The sequence below is a fragment of the Anser brachyrhynchus genome (genome assembly GCF_964034855.1).
Source record: "Anser brachyrhynchus genome assembly, chromosome: 1".
In the NCBI taxonomy this organism is placed as follows: domain Eukaryota; kingdom Metazoa; phylum Chordata; class Aves; order Anseriformes; family Anatidae; genus Anser; species Anser brachyrhynchus.
The window spans coordinates 127,002,408-127,017,407 of record NC_137694.1 but is presented as its reverse complement, the minus strand read 5'-3'; the positions used below and the strand labels follow the sequence as shown (position 1 = coordinate 127,017,407).

The 15,000-nt window shown below is 37.6% G+C and overlaps 1 protein-coding gene and 1 long non-coding RNA gene across 4 annotated transcripts in view; both read left to right on the top strand.

The window, feature by feature from the left end:
* Window positions 1-9,207, top strand: part of LOC308193225 — a 15,502-nt gene extending 6,295 nt beyond the window's left edge. The window contains exons 1-2 of the long non-coding RNA XR_013949474.1: window positions 1-740; window positions 1,816-9,207. The exon at window positions 1-740 is cut by the window's left edge and continues 6,295 nt beyond it. This is a non-coding gene — a long non-coding RNA (uncharacterized lncRNA). The remainder of the gene's footprint in view (window positions 741-1,815) is intronic.
* The window catches only part of POLA1 (DNA polymerase alpha 1, catalytic subunit), a 220,839-nt gene that overhangs the window by 158,409 nt on the left and 47,430 nt on the right, over window positions 1-15,000 (top strand). The gene's annotated exons all lie outside the window — the stretch shown is intronic.

Below are 15,000 nucleotides of genomic sequence, written 5' to 3'. Positions count from 1 at the left end.
ATGTTGCCATTTTCTCAGACTTTTATTTTATTGTTCACTGATGCTCTAGTAGTGCTGGCTATATTTTTACATGGGTGATCTTGTTAAGACAGCTGAGAAGTTTCAGCTAGCACATAATATAGTGCTGCATGATAAGGACAGGAAGGCTAGTGTGTTCTTGCTGAAAACCACTCAAAAATCCTCACCTAACAAATAAGTCTATTGGCATGAAAAATAAATAGTATGAGGTTTGGCTGGTTTCCTGCTGCCACACAAGATTGTTATCTAATGTAATTTATGTCTTCCAGTCAGCTTTCAGCATCATCCCTCTTCCCAATTGTAGAAACATAGAAACTCCAAACGATGAAATAGCTGTGGTAAAAATGAATTTTCTGCTCCTCTGGTGATCTGTACTATGTGTACATAGTTATTCATTATTGGCTACACAAATCTTTAAAAAAAAATCCAATCCATCTCGCATTAAAAAAAAAAGTTGAGCTTGTAATGTTCCCCTGTACTCATGTAAACCTTAAAAGAGAATTATCAGTTCTTGACTGAGTACATCCAGTGCATTACATTACAAAAAGTTAATGGTGACCTAATGTAGATAATATAATCTTGAAGCCTTACGAAGAAATAATGTCTTAAAGATGACATGTTTTCAATAGACAATTTCTATTGCAGACTTATACCATGGAGTGAAGATAAAATGGAGTGGGTATATACATTTGGTGAATAAATGATATAACACTAATGAAAAGGTAATGAAGAAAAATGTATCTCTTGTAAAATCCGTAAAAATGAGGGGAACACTGAACTTTCCCAACTGGGTTGTATTTGGCAGAAATGCTCTTGGCATTTTTGCAGCCTTATTAGCAAGAGTCTTGGATTTATCAGGAAGATGAAAAGTCATTAAGAGTTTCCTTGTGGAGGGCAGAAGGTGAACAGTAGTATTTCTGAAGGATTCCTTTGGTAGTCTTTGATTCGGGCACACTTTTAACTACCTCGATGTGTGCTGTGGACCTGGCCTCTACATGAGCAAGCTTGTACCTGTGTGTAAGGGTTGGCATGCCTGTAGAAATCAGCTGCCTTGTTGCGCAGAACTGGAATGATTTTTTTTATTATATAAGATTTAAGAATAAGTATTAAAATTACATTTTTTTAAAGAAGAAGTTATAAGAGTATAAAACAATAACTGACTAACTAGTCAATCCAAATTTTTCTGGGCCAGAAACTTTTGACAGCTACATTTTTTCTATTACTTTGTCTAAATATGGTTGTGAAATCCTCTGAAAGAGAGCAGCTGCTTGGGGCAGCCATATACTCAAATGGAATGTCCTCTTCCTTGCTCGTCTTTTTATTCCCTATAATTTGGGCACTGGGATGCTGCACGCTACTTTCATAGAAAGGTTTGGGTTGGAAGGGATCTTAAAGCCCATCCAGTTCCACCCCCCTGCCATGGGCAGGGGCACCTTCCACCAAACCAGGTTGCCCAGGGCTCCATCCAACCTGGCCTTGAGCACTTCCAGGGATGGGGCATCCACAGCTTCTCTGGGCAACCTGTGCCAGTGCCTCACCACCCTCTGAGTAAAGAATTCCTTCCAAATATCTAATCTAATCTACCCTTTTTTTAACTACTTTTTTTTTTTTTTTTTTTTACTTTAAGGGATGAGGTGTTTTTTTTTCCTTCTCCAGCCTTACTTACCATAATAAGATTATATTATATGGCTAGGTCAGTTCTGAATTTCTCAAAGCTACATGTATCGAGAGGCAGCCTGCTTGTCTGTTTTTGTTGGTTATTGAAACCTACCTTCTTTCTCTACCTCATGAATCAAGAATAAAAGTAGATTTGGTTGGCACCTGAAGTTGTGGATACAGGAAGTGACTTAATAGAACACCATTGTGAAGTTTCAGGGATGGGTCTGTTTGGTATCTGATGAAAAATAGCGTGGTTCCTCAGGCAGAGAGGGAAGATTGAGTTAGCAGAGCGTGTGAGCAGAGTTGTTTAGAAGAGGTAAGTGAAGAGTTTTCGTGATAAATTTCTGTGTTATTAGTAAAATTAACACGCATTCTGTTGTGATTGGGCTACTTTATATATGTGCATAGGCAAAAGGTGGTGATATTTATTCTAACACTAACATTGATAAAACCTATAGTTTTATGACTAGAATTTTAGTAGACTTCAGATCTTTCTATTAGGAGTGGTGTATCTGATTAACTTAACCTGTTTGAATGGAAACTTGTATTTTTGAGAGCAATATCACAGTTTTATCTGTATTGTCCAGTTTGATCAATTTTTTTTTTTTACAAATACTGCACCATGATCAGAAACCATCCGGCTTGAAACTCAAGTTCAGATGTCACTACTTGTAGCTGATAGGGTTCTGAATTTTTTGTCCTATTTCAGGAATTTTCTTCCCCTCTTTCTTCTTGTTACATGTTGTCTTTTTGTGATGGTGCTAAAGCTGTAATCACAAAGGTATGGGAGACAGGAAGAAGTCTTGTGAAGAAACTTCTTGATTTTTCATACTCAGATGCCATATTATTTTCTTTTCCGGTTTATCTCACAAATGGATTCCCACCAACGTGTATGAATGCATAGCTGGAAGGTTTGAGTAGCTTTAGGATATACTGCAGTACCCTTATGTTCCGCCTGATCACTAGAAAGCAGATAGATGTTTCTGGTAATCATAGAATCATATAATATCCCGAGTTGGAAGGGACCCATAATGCTTCTTAACTCTCAAAATTATTTATTTATGCTAAGAAGGACTTGTAGGTTTGTCTTGTATCATGATACTTGTAATTAAAGCATCTCAAGTTCAGAACAACAAAAGTCAATATCGATGGCTATAAATTTTAACTTCCCTTTAGGGGCACCTAGTCTAATATTTGAGGCATCCGATTTGACTTAGTATCAGATGCATTGAATTTCTCAGGAAAATTTTGGATGCTATCATAAAAGAAGTTAAGTATCTTTATAATGAAAAGCTACTAGTTATAAATCATTTGATTGCTGCTCTAAGACAAAAATGAGAAAACTCTAAAAATGGAGCTTATTAAAAAACTGTGGAATGAACAAAACGGCAATGAATTAACAGTTCACTGTTAATGAAGGCTTTTCACAAGGGTGTTCCATGTCTTCCTGTCACAACCAGCTGCTTTTATGTTGTCCTTGAGACAAAATACCCCTTGCACTTGGAGGTATTTGTGTTATTAATAAATACACCACATTCCTCTTCAGTATACTCTCCAGAATTTACTCAGAAATGTAGCAGATTAGGTGTATGATTTTTCTTGGGCACAGCTTACGAGCTTTGTACAGATTTTTGTTTGGAAGACCCGTTATCACAAGATCTCTTGCCTTGCCAGTTTGGAACCTCACAAATTTCTTTCTCTCTTCAATTTATTTATTTATTTATTGTAAATATCATTTTTTATTTGGTAAGATAACATAATTAATTTTAAAGAAATACCTGGCCTGATTTAGCCTTTTGGTGCGAGGGCAAAGAAGAAACATGCAGTTTGTCCGTCTGCATTATTTTCAAGAGTTTATTGTAAAGTTTGAAAGGTTAAATTTATAATTTCTTCACATGTTGTTTGTCAATGCTCAATGTGAACACTCAAAAATCCTAGCACAATCAGATAGTTCTGCTGGAGTAGATGTGTAGGTCCAAAGCAAATAACAAACAAAAAAACCTTTTAGCCCCTGAGAGAAGGGTCTACTCTCCAGGATGCTTATATATACAACATTTAGGGAGAGAGAAAGAAAGAGATGGTGCTAGAGTATCTTATACCTCACTACTTTAGTCACTTATTATTTTTATTTATTATTTATTCCTTTAGTCACTATTTATTATTTCTTATTTATTTTAGTCATATTTATTTGTTACTTTAGTCACTTATTATTTATTTTTATTTTTTATTGACACCCAAAATGTTTTCAGGTGACAGGGGAGCTGAATTTACCAGAAGGCCTAGAGATTCACCTGAAGTTATACAGTTATACAATGATGGAGGTGGAACCCAAGTCATCTCTGGCCTTATCTAGCGCTTAAATAACAACAATTCCTTTTCTGTTAAATAATGGGAAGATCACTTCTTGTCACTTCTGCGAGCATGAGTGAGCCTTTCTCACTTTCAACCTGGGTTCAGCAGAACTGTTGGTGTCTAGGGTTTCTGTTTTTTCCGGCACAGCAATAACTTCCGAACGAATGTTCTTCACAATGAAAACAACTGCAATGTATATTCCTACTTTGTAACTGGAGCTCTTTCAATCAAAACTAATTATTGCATAGGTTATTTCCATAGTTCGACACCTGGTACCTTTTTTCCAGCCACAAGAAACCTGTGATTTTTATTTAAACCAACTTCTCTTTCAGTTTCAAGTAAAAATAATCACTTTGAGAGGGTTATCCATTAGAGAGATGGGTTATTATCAGCTATTGTTTGTCACCAGTCTCCATCAGTGTGGAAGCATTGATTTAACCCATTGAAGATGATTAAGGGTATCTGTATTTTTAAAAAATACAAGCAATGCAAATGCTTTTTTTTTTTTTAACCAATATACAGACAAACAGTTTTCATTTGCTTGGAAGTATCCTTTCTTCATATGTTTCACGTAAAATTTGTAAGGGGGGGAGAGCTTCCATGTAAATATCTGTGGCTTGGTTAACTGACAGTGCAAAGAAGAATTTTCGTAGTAACCTGATAGTTTCATTTCTGTGATGATGACTCTGCTAGTAATAATCAGCTTGGACTCCTTGCACTTGTAAGACACAAGGAGACAGCATGCAAATAATAAGTAAGGAAACTGGAAAAATGGTAGTTTCACTGTTCCGTGCCAACTCCCAACTCCACCCCATGTCAAGTGGCCAGTTGATAAATTCCAGAGCTGTGGTTATTACACACAGACTCATTAACATCAATGAACTACATAAGGAAAGTTCTACTGCTCGTATTATGGGGGTCTCGTTACAGTAAATAGTGATGATGGGCATTTCTGCTTTTCTTCAAATTTTTTAGACTGTGTTACGTGGGAAGCATCTGTAGAAGGTAGCACAGTCCCTCACATCCACACTAGAAACAATAAATATGACAATAAAAGGAGTATGGATTTTGATTATTAATGAGCTACAGAGCTGCCTATATCACAACTATTAAATTCATTTCAGTTTAGTCATGTGTTTTGGAGTTTCCCATGAAAACTATTAGGCAGTTTGTACCATTCACTTCATAATTATTGCAGTTTTTGAATTGGATCTGTTACTAAGTTGCTTCAGTAGCTGACATAACTTCAAATAATTTTGTTGCTTATGAGAATGTTCAGAACAATGCTTCAGACTGTTGTATACTTTTTCTTTTTTTAACTTTATTCATCACCTCTTGAAAGAAAAGTCACTCTGGGGGGGGGGTAGCCTACATTTTTTCACCTTGAATGTGCGTATGCACACTGATGATGTCATTAGAGCGGCCAACAGAGTCAAAGCCTAAAGGGTTGAATCTTTGCCTGTTCTGAGGTGACCTAACTCCTCTTTTTCAGGATAATCTCAGGGTTTGTATCTGTCTTCCTTTTTCGACTTGTGAACTGAAGGATGCAGGATAGAATCTTTTTTTTTTTTAAAGCAGTCTACAAAATTGACATCAATAGCAATCAGTTTTAAACATGCATCGGCTGGTTAAACCTGGGTCATTTAGAATGCTATTAGATTGGTAGATTACACTGGAGGTGTTTTTAGAGAAGATGGCATTAAAAATAAAATATATCAAAATTAAGTGTATACATTGCCAATGCCACTTTCAGTGCTGAAGAATCCCCTCTGAGTTGTGAAGAGGGAGATTGAAAATAAGGTATATTTTGCCCAGAGAGAGGTGTAGGAAAGCATATTGGGATAAATTCTGCATAATATTGACTTTCTTGTGGAAGGAGCAGATGGCAGCATAACAGGCTGCTGGAGTTGTGTCTGGTACCTAAAGTGCCACCATTGATTTAAACCCTTGGTAATAGATAAAGTTGCTGTATAAGTCATTGAGATGTGCCTTTGTACACAACTGTTCTTAACACTTGCGTTAAAACATCATTGCCACCCACAGAAAAGATATTTTCATTTTCTTTGCCACCTGCATAATGCAACATTTCTTTAGCATTTAGTAGAGAGCTGTTCTACTGTAGTCTGTGAGCCTTTTCAGAGACATGAGATCAAGACTTGCATTGATGATTAGATACACTGGTACAGATAGATGCTAGTATAACCTTTTGGGGACAGTTGGTGTTATCAAAACAGAGGAAGAATGATCTTGCTTAACAGAGGAGTCACCTGGGTACCTCTTGGCTGCAGAGTAAGTTAAATAAATTGTGTTGCAAGTATGTCTGCTGTTCCAGCTGATGCAGTAATCTTGCAGAGTCTTTGAGAAGTTACAGGAGTTGCTTGTTTAAGTTGATGGCAACACAGAGGTGGGGACTTCAGTCAATCTCTAATAATTCTGATCTTCTAATTGCAAAATATTCCAAGGTGCATGATGAATATTGATATTCATATAGATATTCCTATTGGCCTAGTTTCCTTATTGTCTTAACTTTTAAGAAAAATCAAGATCTATGAGAAAACATTTGCCCCAATTCCTTTAGAATTTACTGAAATGCTAAATTTGCTTTAGCCAAAATAGTGTCCTCTGCAGCAGACATGTTTCTTGCTTCAGATTATCTAAGTAGATGAGCTCAAAGAATAGTTCATAAAAATTGAGGAATTAGGAGCTCAGGGAGGAAAACTAGCTTTTCAAACTTTTTACTCCCTTGCTAAAACCTAGAATTGAGGGAATAAATCCTGAGAGTCATTGAGTTCTGAGAAATAGGAATACGGTGATCCAAAGCAGCATTCTCAGTTCCCTCTCTGCAAGTGATTTTTTTGTTGTTGTTGTTTTTACATGCGTGCTTTTACATCTAAAACATATTTAGATAAGCTTATTTGCTTGTGTATCTAGCCTATTTATAGTGCTGTTTATTTACTAATAAAACAATTTTTAAATGCTGTATTTGTGCTTGTTGAATGATAATCAAGATTCAGTTAAAAAAAGAGCCTTTCACAAATATTAGTAAATTATTTTGGAGAAAAGAAATGCAACGTAACCCGTTTCTTAACAGAATCATAATTTAAATAAATGTGTACAAGCCAAGTTGCCTATACAGATTACACTTCTATAGTTTGTGTTTCTGGGTAGCTGATGAGTGCCAAATGTTTGTGCAAAGTGTATCAATCAGGGAGACAAGATACTATTTCTAAAATAGTACATAAAAATCAAGGTTGCAAATACAGAGCTAGATTAAAATCATTCATCCAAACAAAAATATCATACTTCCAAATTTAACTCTACTACAGTCTAGATTGTGGTCTAGTCTACCATGACTTCGTACTATCATCAGTTTTCTGCAGTTATCCATAGCATCTTGCATCTGAACATTGGACTTAAACAATAGACTTGAAACATGCCTTAAATAAGATAATGAGGGGTAACCTTTTGCTCATCCTTGGCAGCACACCTCCATTTTTTAACATCAGCAGATTGCATGAAACAATAAAAAAGCAGCTTTATACCTCATCTGCAGATTCTAGCCTCTAGTTGTGGCTCGTCTCTCTTTGCCATGAAATGGGACCGCAAGTGGTAGATGGTCGACCTCATGCAGATTCTTTCCCTGCTCTTTTCCCATTTCCCTTCCTCATTCTCATTTAGGGATGAATTCACGAGTTTTAAAGTTAAAGAGCCTCATGTAGGATCCAAAACCTTGTATGCACTCTTAAGAAATTATTCCTCATATTTCTTAATCATGATGAAGAAGGATGGTTTCTCTTGTAATCTAAACCTGAGACATAGCATATGCACTCGCTCTATTAGTTTCAGGATATAGTTGAACATGAATGGAAAAAAAAAATGGCTTTAGAATTGCAAACATAGAGGTAGCATCTAAGCCTTTCATAGCCTGAGTTAAAATCTTAATGTCAATATTTCTGCTACTGTGTATTTTTTGTATTACTGCCATGGGCTTTCCTTCACCTAAAATATTTAAAATTTTTATTACTTGTGCTTGTGTATGGACTGAGAAAGGGTAAAGTTTCACAGGAAGGACTGAGAATAATGACTGTTTTAGCACAATGCTTTCAGCATTAAAGGCTGGCTTTGTAGGGTTTTCATAATTCCATAGGAAAAAGAAACCTCAAAAAAATAAGGCTAAACATACCACCTTAGCTCTGCCTCCATGTATAGTAGCCCTAGCTACATGACCGTCATTTATCAAGAAAATCACAAACTCCTTTAATGCGCAGTGAAAAGAGCATCATTTTTTATTGCTTTGTTGTCACTCTGGTGTGATGTACACCATTCAGTCTGTGCATTTAAGTTTTGTTTCAACATACAGGTAGAACTGTAGGGTCAGGTGGCCCCACCTATCCCCATGAGCTAGCTTGCATCCCAGAAGTAGTTGAGGTGTGGTATCTGGGCACTCCACAAATACTTCTCAAGGAAATTAAAAAAATTACTATCAGCTCCATATTACTGCAGGGTAATTGGGGTTGGGGGATTGGTACTCAAGACACCTCAGTGTATTTGTACTGCAGTATGAATCTGTATGAGCTCACAGTTGGTCTCATCACTGCATGAAGCTCAAAGGCCTTACATTGTCTCTGTATACATGAATTAATGACGTTAGATGTCATCAACTGCAGGAAGAATTTATCTCTAATAAGGCAGTTTTGGATAATCTTCTTGGTTGGTCCCCATTTGGTTTATTTGGTTTCCAGCTATGAGAAATGTGGGTCCTGAAAAAATAGCGTATGAGTTGCATGCTTCATGAGTAACAGTTCTCCATGAGCAAAGGCAGAGGTTTTGTATGCAGGTTTCAGCTGCACAGAGTCCTAATTGTTTGATTTGTTCAGTTGTAGGAATACATCTTGTAGGGTAAGTTTCCTGGAAATTTACGGTTCAGCTCTTGTTTGTTAGGAAACAAACAACAAAAAAAAAAGATTTTAGAATTTTGTATAGAAATACATGAAATGACTTGAAAGGTAAAAGAATTTTATGCAGCAATGAGAGTTCCCGTGTGTGATTATTTTTCCTCTGTTTCGAGTAAGCAGATAACCTACAGTTAGTTAACTGCTGAGTGCTCCTCATTCAACGGGTAGATCAGTCAGTTCTCTAGAACAAGACAGAGCTCTGGCTCTGCTCTAGCTTGTTCAGTACTTGAGGTAGATGGTGAATACTTGGCCCTGGTACTTTTATCTCCAGAGCAGTGACAGCTTTGCTGTACAGAGGTGGCTTTCAATTTAATGTGTTTCCCCCAAGCCTTTTCTGTTAACTACTTCTTACTGTCCACCCCAGATTGTCAAGGGTCAGGTAATTCCAGAAATCCAGAAATGAGTGACTTTGGAAGTGCTTGTTTTAGTCTTAAAAATGTAAATATGGATTTTTTTCTTCTTAATTTTGTCCTGTACATCAAGCGGAGGATGAGTTTTAGAAGAGCATATTTATATGCTTCTTATTTGAAGCAACACGATATTTTAAGTGGGCAAATACTCTTGATCAGAGGCTCTTGAAATACAGTTGATTTGGGGATCATGCTGACACTTCTCTGGAGTAACATTTAGTGCGTCCGTGTAGATGCAGTTTTGTACTTCTGTTTGTGCATGCTGCTGGGAGAGTCTGGTTCCAGAGTGATGTGTCTCTTTCATCGACTGTCCAGTAAAGCTCATTTTTTGTACGATCCCCATCCAGAAGAATATCAGTGTAGGATGGATCTTCAAGCTTCAGACTGGCTAGCCTGCAAATGCCTCGGTTATGTAATAATGCTACTTTCAGAGGGAGAGAGAACATGGATACTCTGCAGCCTCACCACATCCATGAGTTACATTACAGAAGACACCTTTTTTTTTTTAAAGGTTTCCTTCTTCCAACTTAGAATGCAAAGTCTTCCATTATTTGGACAAAACCAAGTCTTGTACCCTTTTCCCATATTGCCCTGGTGTCAAGTACCAGTGTTAAGTATCTTCTAACCAGAGACCTGACGGTACAGATGTTTATGTATATGACAGTGATTGGCCTGTGTTCTCTTCTGTGTCATCTTGAACTATGCATAAGCTTCCAAGATAAAATTATTATTGTGTATGTCTCATAGGTTTAAAGGCTGGGCAGCAGCTTGAGGCTGGTGGTGTGATGCATGCCCACTATGCAAGGACACTTGTGGGTTCAGTCTGTTGGGGCAGAGCCTGGGACTCCTGCAGTGCAGTTGGAGCCACGCTGCCAGCATGAATGGTCTGGGCGCATATCTGAACCATCAGTGTCATGGCTCCACTTGTCATAGCCCAAAACTGAATCAGCAAATGTTGAAAATCTAGTAGTAGGGACAGCAACAATTAAGTGCTTGAGCTTGCTGCTTTGTTTAGCAGAGACAAACTGACCAAAGGGACCACCGTGACTACATTGGAAGTTAACCACCACATGTGATCTTACTTGTTAATTTATTAAGCTTCCTTTATGAAAAGCAGCTTTATATTCATTTCGTTATTCACTTTTCCGGACTTGTCTGAGACTTTTGAACAGTATTTTTATAGAATACTCCTTTTTTAAAAAAAACTTCTAATGTATGTCTGTTCGCTATTGTATTTTCACAAAAGCATGGTCTGTGTTCAGATGTATGTGTAGACATGCATATGTGCAGTGCGTAGTTCTGTATGCATATACATGTGTGTGCACATGTATGTCAAATCTTCAGAGCTAATGTCTGCAATCAGTCCCTGATTACTGTTGTAATGTTCTTAGAAAAAAGATACTTCAGAGCAGATAGTGTTTCTGGTTTTGTTGGAGACTTGGTCATAAGTTTTGTGTGCTTGTCTCCTTTGTATAATTGTATGAAGTATCTGTAATATAAAAAATTAGTCATAAGCATCTCAGTGCTGATAATTTTGGACTAAAGAACACTTCAGAAGGAAATCTGTATACTGAGGGTATTTGAGACAAGTGATCTCCTATTAGTCAAGACTTTTGTTCGCATGGCCAGGTCTCTTTGGGCTACTCAGAAGAGCTTGCGTACTGGATGCAAGGCAGAGCCCTAGAAGAAATTTCTCTATTATGATAGAATAAACTGGTTTTTTTTTTTTTTTTTTTTTAGTTAAAAAACGGATCTTTCTTCAGGCTATGTTGTAGTTACTTCTAGTGTGTTTGCTAATTAATGGAAGTGAGTACATTTTCAAATAGCTGCATGCTAATGCTTAGCAATTTCAATATACATTTATTTCACACAAAATAGTTACTCTAGGTGCACAGTTTAATTTGGCCTATTTCACACAGACCAGCGCTGTATTTTAACTATGTTTTTGGGATGTATGAAAAAGTGAAACTTCAATAGATGTCAGCACTAGCATGGGGTGAGGGGTAAGCACATGGTGAGTATTTGGAGCTGCTTTAACACATACTTCATGGGGCCTTTTTGTAAAGGTGTGTCTGCCATCAGAGGCTGGTAGGGACCAGGGGCTGCATCGGCTTGGTGTGATGCTACCGGCCTGTTCTTAGAAGAGAATATGCAGGTTGTGTAAAATGTGGTCTCAAGCTTCAGTTTATTGCCTTGAATTCACCATGGCATGGGTAGCATTTGGATGCATAAATCCACAGTGCTAAGCTGTGCCCTCTTTTCAAAAATAGAAATTGCTGCACATAAGGGAGACGATGGAAAATGTGTACAGTCTATACAATCTTCCAGCAGTAGATTGAGACCAGTGGCACTTCCCCGAAAAAATAAATTACCCGAAATTTGCAGCACATTCATATTCAATTTCATCACAGCAGATGCTCATTAGTATGTTGTTATTAATTGGTATTCACTTTAGGTTTTGTTTAAAATGAAGATAATAATTAGGTTTTAATTACTGCATCTTTCTAAGGGGGGAGGGGAGGAAATGCCTCTCAAGGCACTGAAGTATTTCCTGTATGCTTTGCTCTGCTGCATGCAAGCCTAGAAAGTCTCTGAAACAATTTTCTGCCAAGTCGCTTCTTTTCTATTCCTTTTGCTTTCTTTCCTGTTTTTAAAGTATTAAGAACTAGCCCTAAATGGTTTGTTTGTTGGACATACTGAATCGTATCGTAATAGCAAGAGCCGTTGCTCTTTCTAATCAAATTACCAAAAAGACTTCTCACAAAAGTAACTCTCTCAAGCAGCTGATTAATGAAGTGGTGCCACTGTTTTGTATTATAATTAATTGAAGTAATACAAATAACTTCTGTAGCCTGTAGAAATTATCTCCTTTGCAAAGCAATCTAGTAGAGTTAGCAAGCTAGGAGGTGGGGATTTTTTTTATTTATTTCTTGTTGCCTTCATCATCCTTAAAAACCATAGGTGACACAACTGAAAACAGCAGATGACGGCACGAAGTAACAACAGTAAGGAGAGGGCTTGCAGAGCTGAGAGGGAGCCAGGTGCAGAGGCAAAGGGCAGGAAAAAAAGAGGTTGCAGAAAAAATGTAAAGGGTCATGAGTGTGGTGGGACTATAGAGAAGTATAGAAATGTGGGAGATACAGATAAGTGAATTAAAGACTTATGCTTACTTTAAAAGAATGAGTCATCTAAAAGGCATTGAGCATCACATCTTTCTTTGATTAATACAGGAATTCACAATCACAGAATTGTATAGGTTGGAAGGGACCTCAAGAGATCATCGGGTCCAACCCCCCTGCCAAAGCAGGTTCCCTAGAGCAGGCTGCCCAGGGAGGCTCCAGACGGGCCTTGAATATCTCCAGAGAAGGAGACTCCACAACCTCCCTGGGCAGCCTTTTTCCAAACAAAATGAGTTGAAGTAGCGGCATTTGGTTTTATGGACTGCTCAAATGCACGCTTTCAGATCCAGAACTTTCCATGCTGTTTAGGGTGTGGTTACTAGAGTAGCACTGTATCTAGGTAAACGGAACATCACAACTAGAATTGTTAGTTCGGTCCTTTGCTCTTTGCTGTTGTGAATTTCCATCAACTTCTTTTTGGGTTTATTTTCCCTTTTTCCTTTCCTCAGGCCTTTCTTATCTGGACTCTCTAGGTCACCGCGCTGCCCTCAGTTACAGAAGGGATTTTTAAAAGCTGTGTGTTAGCCGTTCAGCTCCTGTTACCAGGAGGGAGTAGAATTAGGCACCTCAACTGAAGTTCCTTGTGATGTAATCTCCAGCAGCCATTACTGAGGGAGGGGCCTTGTAAGTTCAACACCTATATACACAGCTGCCAGCAACTTTCCTCCCATGAGAGAAGTCCCGGCAAGAGGCAGTGCAGCATAAGTTCTTCTCACGCGCTGTATTCAGGGTAGGAAGGATGCTCCCCAATGATTAAGTCCATTAGGTTCCCTTACTTTCAGAGAGCTGAGCTGAGTAAGCTTTGGCATTTCCAAAAGAGAGGAGCAAGGGTGGGCAACAGCAGTTTTCTTACCCCCTGTGAGCAAAATGAAGAAAAAACAAGTTTGATTCTCTATTCTTGCCGAAAGGGCTGTAAACCAGTGTCTGGAAAAATCCCCTACTTTCTGATTGCTCCACTATGGAACGAGGGAGTTGAGACTATTCACCACTTGAATTTTGGCCTCAAGAGAGGTAGGCAAGTACTTGAGGTGGCCTTGCTCTGGAGCTGAATACTTAGCGGCTTGTGCGACAGAAGATGCAACAGTTCTACCTTTTAGTCCAGTATCTTGTTCAAACATCAGCAGTTACAGAATAAATACTAAGCTATTCATTACTGTCAAGCCAGGGTGAATTTGAACATGTATGGAGGCACAGCTGACCTTGCGGAACTCCAGAAATACAAATGCGTTGCAGCTGTGAAGCCTCCTTTCCTAATGCGTGCCCTAGCGAGCATTTCCTGGTACGTGTCAACTGAGCAAGATCTTTTTTTTTTTTTATGACTGAGCATTTTGTACCTTATTTTTTGTGCTTATTCATGGGAAAATTTGCTTTTCTGATGTTTGTAATTCACCAGTTCTGTTAAGAAGACTTCCTCGTTTTCCTACCAGGTAATCCGTGTGATCTTGTATTTGTCCTGGGAAGGCAGGTTGGGGATTTGCAATTGGCCTTCTGACGCTACAGGATACAGTTCTGCAATTATATCAAACCCAGATTTCTTCAGATGAATATTTGTTGGCCAAGCACAATTATTTTTTTTACATCTGTTACTTTTCTATTACAAGCTTAAATTTTCTGTCAAAGGAGTGAATAACTGTAGTGATTGCAAACTATATACCTTTTGGTTCCTCTGTCTGTTTACTGCTGTTCTAAATGCAACAACAACAAAAAGTTGTTTGGTTGCTTTGGTACAGAGTGTTCTTTCCACGAATGCAAGCTGTCAAAAAGGCAGACTTCTCTGCTAAAGTCAGTTCTTAATGAAATCAAGAAATCAAACATTGTGGAACAAATAGGAATTTCAAAATAGATCTTTATTTTCCTGTACTCTCCAATCAGTCTTCTGTGGTAAGAAAGAATACATAGATGATATGAATTTAGAAGATCTTTTAGATCTTATGGTAAGTTAAGAGCTGTCAAGTTTTCTTTACACAAAAATTCACCATTAAGTGTAAAATATAACTTGGGTTTGAAGTTCTAGGGTTAGGGTTTTTCTTTTTTTTCTTTTTTTTTTAACCTACAGGTTATCAGAACTTAAAGTGTACAGAGTGATGATACAAGTCATTCTTACTGTCCTTTTAAATTTAAGGTACCTGTTTCTTAGTTTCACAAGTGTACCATAATCCTCATAGTTGCATGAAAGTCTTCAAAAACATTTGTTTTCCACCAGATGATTAATTGTAAAATGTGGCAGGAAGCTAAAGGGAAGGAGGTTTTAGCATATTATCATTAAAAATAAATTAAAAAAAGAAAAAATAATAATTAAAAAAAAGTTTGTGTATATGTATATGTGTGTGTATACTTATGTGTGCGTGTGTAAATTTTTACATCCTGATTTTTGTATTTTCTTTATCCATTTAAGCAGTGACTTTCAATTAGCCTGCCTACTAATAT